Below are 7,169 nucleotides of genomic sequence, written 5' to 3' on the forward strand. Positions count from 1 at the left end.
GTATGCTTGAGGTTATATGGGAGAAACTTCAGGTTCCTAGGGGTAAACTTTGTTACTAGACTGACCTGGGCAGAACACATAGAGAGAATGGTGGGCAAGTGTAAGAAGGTGCTAAATGTGATGTGCTGTCTGATGGGGAAGAAGTGGAGGGCTGGGCGTTCCTCATTGAGGACCATGTATGTTGCATTGATCCGATCTGTAATAGACTATGGCAGTATAGCGTATGGTTGGGCACCCCGGACCTCATTGAAAAGACTAGAAGTCATACAGGGGCAAGGACTCAGAATATGTAGTGGGGCGTTTCAGACTTCCCCAGTTGATGCGCTACAGGTGGACATAGGGGATATGCCATTGCAGATTAGGAGACAGCAGCTGGCAATGAATTATTGGGTTAACCTTAAGGGACATGGGGTGTCTCATCCTCATCCGCAAGCTTTGGGTGGGTGGGTAATACCCAGGCGAAGGAGATAGGACCGTATGGAAGGGAGTTTAGTTCAATTGTAGCTATTCCTGTAAATCTACCATGGCTACTCCTGCCTCCAGTAGTTGATGTAGAAGTGTTGGAGAGACTAAAAAAAGATAGGGAGGGTGTTGATCCACCTGATTTGTTTAAGAGACGTCTGGATACTGTGTATCAGGATGTCGTGGCCATTTACACAGATGGTTCAAAAGATCCAAGGACAGGATGTACTGGGTCAGCATTTGTAGTGCAAGAATGTAGGGTGGTAGTCAGGAAACGTATTACAGATCATCTGGCTGTATATACGGCGGAGCTGATGGCCATACTGTTGGCCTTGCAGTGGGTAGAGGAAGTCAAGACAGACAGAGAAGTTATTTGCTCTAATTCATGTGCAGTGTTGATGAGTCTCCAGTCCTTTAGCTCACATAGCAGACAAGACCTGCTTTATGATGCGCTACAAGAGTAGGTGGCGGTAATGCACCATAACATTGGTTGCCAACCACCGATATACCCCACCGAAGAAAAAGAGCTTGCTGATGGCACACGTTTCGAATAAGCAAACAATCATACTAGCAAACATTACTCGGTGCTGCTTCAGTTTGGCACGGCAGTGCTGTGACTGAGTCAGATTATAGTGATAGAGTAAACAAAGCCAGTATGTAGCATAGAGGTACAAGTAAATGGGGGAATAGGAAACAGAAAAAGAAAGAGGGAGCGAGAGGTCTATGGAAGCAGAGATATTGAAGACAGCAACGTAGTTTCCACTGCCAGCAGATGCAGTTTGGAGGTAGAGAGAGGCAAGGAGGAAGTGCAAGGTATGCCAAGAGGAGATCAATCAAGTGAGCACAAAGTGACTGAAGTTCATAGAGGAAGTGGCAGGGAGTTGGGGATCTGAATCTCATTAGGTTGATGAATGTGATAAAAGGGGGAAAAGCCCTCAAAGTAAAGCAAGTAGGGAAGAAAAAGGTGTTTAACAGAGGGGTGATAACACTTAGACTTCAGCTTATACATACTATATACATTTTACGGATACAGTACATTTTACAATAGTTCTCTTTTGTTTGTTTTTAGTCCCATAATTCAGATCCACTCAAACCCTCCCATCTATTTTTGAGTTCTATTTGCCATGTATTTTTCAGCTGTGATATTTCACAAAAAGTTCTGAACCTTTCTATTCTCATAGATTCTACATATTGTAAATAAAAAATAAACTTTTTTGCTAAGAGTTATTATATCATTGATTGACTATGACTTTTTAAATCACCAACCAGTGCTATTTGCAGATGGGGACATAACATGGTAGGGGATCTGGGGGCCCTAACATTTCTTTGGGCATCTGAAACACATTTCTTGCATTTCTACACAATCTATTATGACAAATGGCCCTTCTATGCGTCTCTATTTAGAACAACAAAAAGTAAGCAAAAATTTCCACAATCGTCAAGCCAGGTAAGAGATTATTCAATATTTTTAGGTGATTGATAAGACTGAACTAGATCCATGATAATGAAATAATCAATATTGTGTTGCACCTTTAACAAGTAGCCTAACAAATTAACAACTCTAAAAAATAAAGTACAAAGACAGTTCTTGATTTCCTTTAAGGCATCTTCTATATCAAATTTCAGCCAGACCGCTCACCCAACCTGTGCCGCCTACACGCCTGACCCCCACCATTCAATAACTCAACTCTCTCCGCAAGACAATTTCCTTCCCATCTTTGAAAAACAGAAGTTGAATGAAAACACACATACAGCAGTTCTTCCTTTAAAAGTTGTGTCGTATTGCAGCACAGCTTGCGGGCTTGCCACAGAATTCTACGGCACGTTATTTAAGTGTCAGCCATTGTTGCCATTAATGCTCGTTAGTGCTAGTTTGACCACCAGGGGGCATCTTTGAGAAGCATTCGACTGTTTTTAATATTGGCTGTACTAGAGAATTTAAAACCTTTTTTTGTAAGAACATAGTGTATGGGATTGATTTTTTAGAAATGTAGTTTAATTAATTTAATTAATATTATGGTGTTTCTATTCCAAGAAAAACATAAATGCATTTTACAGTAGCCCTCAGGGATTCCGTTAGGAAAATCTGATGCTGTACAACGTGACTGGTCAGGATAGGCCTAGGCTACTAAGTGATTGCGAATGAAGAGCAAAATAATCCTCACATTTCAAACCCTAATTGTAGACTAACCAATATCCAAATGAGGATTCAGTGAAAATGAAAATATTGTTGATTTATCAAGACCAGTCCCCATGTTTATCTCAGAGCAATGCAAAACGGTGCTGAAATAGTTGACCACATGCGGGTATGCTATTGCTTCAAATCCTATTATAATAATTGGATGACTTTGGGTGTTCCAGTAAGCAACAATTTGTTGCCTTAATTTGCCTACTTTATTCCAATATTTCTGTCATTCAGTGATATTTATTCCCATAGTAATTCGTTATGGATCCATCCAGAGGTGGTTAGAAAACAATGCATTTGGTGGGCTATGCAAAAGCGATGGAGTAGTAACATGCCTCGCAAACATCCATCAATACGTTTAAAGTCCCTAAACTCAGTAAGAGTCTATTGTCCTGCTGATAGCCCATCAAGGGTGGATGGCTTCTTTTGTATTCTTAAAATAACTCCAGCACGGAGAAGAGAAAGCACCCTTGAATAATTAAACATGTCGGTAAAATACTGTTAGATTTAGGGATTATGGTCACGAACAGGGAGGGTTTGAGCAGGGAGGGTTTGGCCGGTAGGGATATCCTTGTCTCATTGCATACTAGCAACTCCCGTGGTGGGCTGGGCGCAGTGCGCGCTAAACAGGTTGCCAGGTGCACAGTGTTTCCTCCGTCACATTGGTGCAGCTGGCTTCCGGGTTGGGTTGTGTTTTGGAGGACACATGGCTTTCGACCTTCATCTCTCCCGAGCCCGTATGGGAGTTGTAGCGATGAGACAAGATAGTAACTACTAAGAATTGGGGAGAAAAGGGGGTAAAAAGAAAGAAGACTGAGTGGACTAACCACTGTGTGTTCTCTTGTTTTGCACTGTTCTGTAGTTTCGACACAATGATTTGTCTGACAACCAAAGAACTACAAAAGAACTACCAAAGAACTTTGCGTAGTGCAGGCCCAGGCATGGATCAAAGCTGGTGAGACATTCAATGACATCATCAAGATATATGCTGGACCATATGTCAGAGAAGTGTTTTTGGGACCACATCGTTTCTTTCAAGGTAGATTTATGTTATGTTATGTTTAGGCCTATTTACATGTATATTTCTATTATTTTACCTAATGTTGACTATTAGGCTAATGTCGTTTTTTTCTCTCCAAATGACAATGACCCAAAACACACTGCCGCCCCGGGTTTGCATTGCAAATGAGCGCATAAACTGGGTCAAGACACCAGCAGAGTAAGTAGACGTACAACACTTTTAACAGCACATTACTCAACACTAGTGAGACTCACAGCACCTACAGTAGGCCTGAAGTATATTTAAAATTAGTTTTTTTTTCATATCTACATGTAGTTCTCCTGATTTAAACCCGATCTAATTTGTTTGGCATCAGCTGAAAACATTCATCTGTAACTCTGCCAAACCTACAAGCAAAGATGAACTAGTGAAGGCCATCAAGACTTTTTGGCTTGAGAAACGGATGATACAACAATGCAACAAATACATTGATCATTTCAGAAAGGTTTTACATGTGGAGCAAATGAAATGTAGCTGAAATGTAAAGTAGTTGAAATAAACATCTGCATTTTGAAATAGTATTTTTATCATTCTTTTATTAACGAAATAATAAATTATACGCCTTGTCTGACATTTTGCTGTTGCATGAGGTTTGGAGAACATTTTTGAGTACTTGTAAATAGGGGGGATTTTTTTTCACACCTAGCAAGGTGAGAATCCTTTAGTAAATAAATGGAGGTATAGTCTATTGCTTGCTAGTAGCCCATCATCAGAACGTTATTTGCAGAGTTCACAACCTGCTACACTTGTGAAAAACAAGTGTTTGAAAACATGTTTTCAAAATGCCTCCAGCTGTCACTACTGTAAATAAAAACAGCATCTACAGTGATACAAATATGTTATTGAATTCGATTTTTTTTAATCTGTTATACTAACAAGTGGTTGCCATGGTGAATAATTCCAATTATATTTGGTATGACACGGCTCTAAATGAAAATCAATAAAATGTTCCTGTAGATCTAATTACATTTAGAGAATTGGAGGATTCTAAATTAATATCAAAGCGGATTTTATACAATAATAATGCAGGGTTAATAATAATAATAATAATTGTTGGATAACAAATCCGCACTCGGAACTCAATAAGACGTGGCTTCTAGCTTCAAAAGAATCTGCAGAGCTGGGAAGGTTGTATCCCCCATATATATAAACATTCTATTGGTTGCAAGAATGTTGTATAATACAATTCTGAGTTTTAGATCCGGTGTCATTTTGCGTGTCGATTCACGTAACCTTTATTTAATTAACTAGGCAAGTCAGTTAAGAACAAATTCTCATTTACAATGATGGCATACACCGACCAAACCCAGACTACGCTGGGCCAATTGTGTGTCGCCCTATGGGACTCCCAATCATGGCCGGGTTGGGGTACAGCCTGTGCCATGAAGTCGGTACATAGAAAATCTCTTCCCAACTATTTTGCAATCTACATGGCACAACTGTCCATTTTTTGGTCCTTGAATGAACTGGTATATATTTTTATTCAACACAATTTTCTTAACCAATTTTGGTCTTTAATGCAAGGATGACAGACAAGTTCCTTACTTTTCCCCCCTTCCACTTTCCTCTTCCATTTTTGCGGTAATGCTGCAATTAGTTGGTTATAACTTTGGGTAGAGCAGACATTTCCATATATTTGTGTTAGCTGTACGTGTGACATAACTCCACCAGTTCTACATATCATATAATTTACAAAGATTATACCTTCTTTCTTTTTTTAATAAAAAAATTATGTTTTTTTAAAATCAATTTGTGTATTTGAGTTTAACCACAAGTATTTTATGTATTATTTGTTCTGTCTTTTCTGGTAGATTAAACTGAAATGGCAATCAAGTTTATATGGCTTGTTTAAAAAATAACGATATTTTGGAGCTTATTTAGTTTTCAAATAACCGAAAGTGAGTGATTGTTATCTGAATAAAGGGGAAAAGGCCTTTCTTGAACATAGGGTGAGACATTCTTACCGATTTGCTAGAGAACCAGTTCGGATTTAAGTCTAACTTTAGTATGACTGACGCCTTTAGTGAGAGGTCAAATGCTTTAATATTTAATCATTTTTGCCCCCAGAATTCATATTCATTATATAAATAGTCCCTTTTAATTTTGTCTGGCTTGCCATTCCAAATAAAATTGAATCTTTTTTGATTTGTAAAACCGTAAGTAAATAGGGAAACTGTGATGTGACTAAAGAGTTTTCCACAAATAGACAGGTATTTTCCTTTCCATGGTAGCAAGATCTTAACTATTTTTGCTAACTTTCTATAAAAATTTATTGGAGTGAGATCATTTCAGTCCATTTTAAAGGCAAACTACACGGTAATGTAAAATGTATATTTTTTTGTGATATAGTAAGTAAAAAATATATATAATAAAGCTGGCAACACGTGTCTGATTATTCCTTATGAATAGGATTTATTTGACTTATTTCGTTTACATTCTTCATTGTAACCACAATGTCACACATAATTGAACACACACAGCATGAGCAGATTAATTTGGTCAAAACAGTGAAAGCATTTCTTTATGAAAGACTACTACTTCTTCACATCAGCAAAGAAGGACTCCATGTTTCAGAAACTCACTTTATATAGAGGGGCTATCACTCTTTCACACTGGTAAATCAATCCAGTTTGTTATTTACAATTAATGTTTTTAGAGGGAGAGAAACCAAAAGCCCAAGGTGCCTATTTTTCAAATTATCGTCAGTCCACATGTCAAGTGTTATTCCCCCATTTGTGTTTACCTAAGTCTCTCTCAACTCCAGGACTACCACCAACGTTGTTTGTTGTTGTTGTTGCCTGATTCGGGACCAGTGCCAGAGAAGAGAGACTCTCGGACTGAAAACACCTCCATTCATTTACGAAAAGATAGTCAATTTGTGCCACAGTTTAGACTACCGATAGATCAGCATTCTAACTCCCCCTTGTGATAGTGTGGTGCAATGACAGAACGATGCAATCTGCCACTATCAACCACAAACGGTCGCGGCAGGCATAAACTTAAAATCTTTAAAGGAAGAACCACTGTACACCTACAGAGTAACACACCGAAGTAATACACCCTCCATATAATTCATATTGTAGGCCTAATAGTACTGTAGAGCTTTTTTACTTTCAAACAATATAGCTGGGTAATCCCGTCCTGCCCTTAGGGGTCCACGGCCCTATAGTGTCCCAACACAACACACCCCACTCAGCTTTAGGATCTTAGTGAAACATTCATTATTGGTTTCAGATGTGTTAGGCCAAGGCCAGAGTGACAACAGTACAGCAGACCCCCAGGGCCAGGACTGAGCAGCATAGCAGCTAGGGATTGCTTAAATCTCCCCTAACGTGGGCATGTTTTCAATACAGACTTCTTTTGTCTTACAGTATTCAATATAAGGCATCCAGACCTTTTGAAATTTGCACAGTATACCCTTAATCTTAAAACAGATCTAGTGAAACTGTACATAACTTGACA

General features: G+C 38.8%; 1 long non-coding RNA gene across 2 annotated transcripts; it reads left to right on the top strand.

The window, feature by feature from the left end:
- The first annotated feature begins 3,255 nt into the window (after positions 1–3,255).
- On the top strand, positions 3,256–4,225 carry LOC118386466 (uncharacterized). Of its 2 annotated transcripts, XR_008139665.1 has the most exons (3): positions 3,256–3,686; positions 3,762–3,866; positions 4,024–4,225. It is a non-coding gene; the product is annotated as an uncharacterized LOC118386466 (long non-coding RNA). The 2 variants fall into 2 exon arrangements; XR_004826217.2 differs by having other exon boundaries at positions 3,256–3,866.
- Positions 4,226–7,169: the final 2,944 nt, after the last annotated feature.

The sequence above is a fragment of the Oncorhynchus keta genome, chromosome 7, assembly GCF_023373465.1.
Source record: "Oncorhynchus keta strain PuntledgeMale-10-30-2019 chromosome 7, Oket_V2, whole genome shotgun sequence".
In the NCBI taxonomy this organism is placed as follows: domain Eukaryota; kingdom Metazoa; phylum Chordata; class Actinopteri; order Salmoniformes; family Salmonidae; genus Oncorhynchus; species Oncorhynchus keta.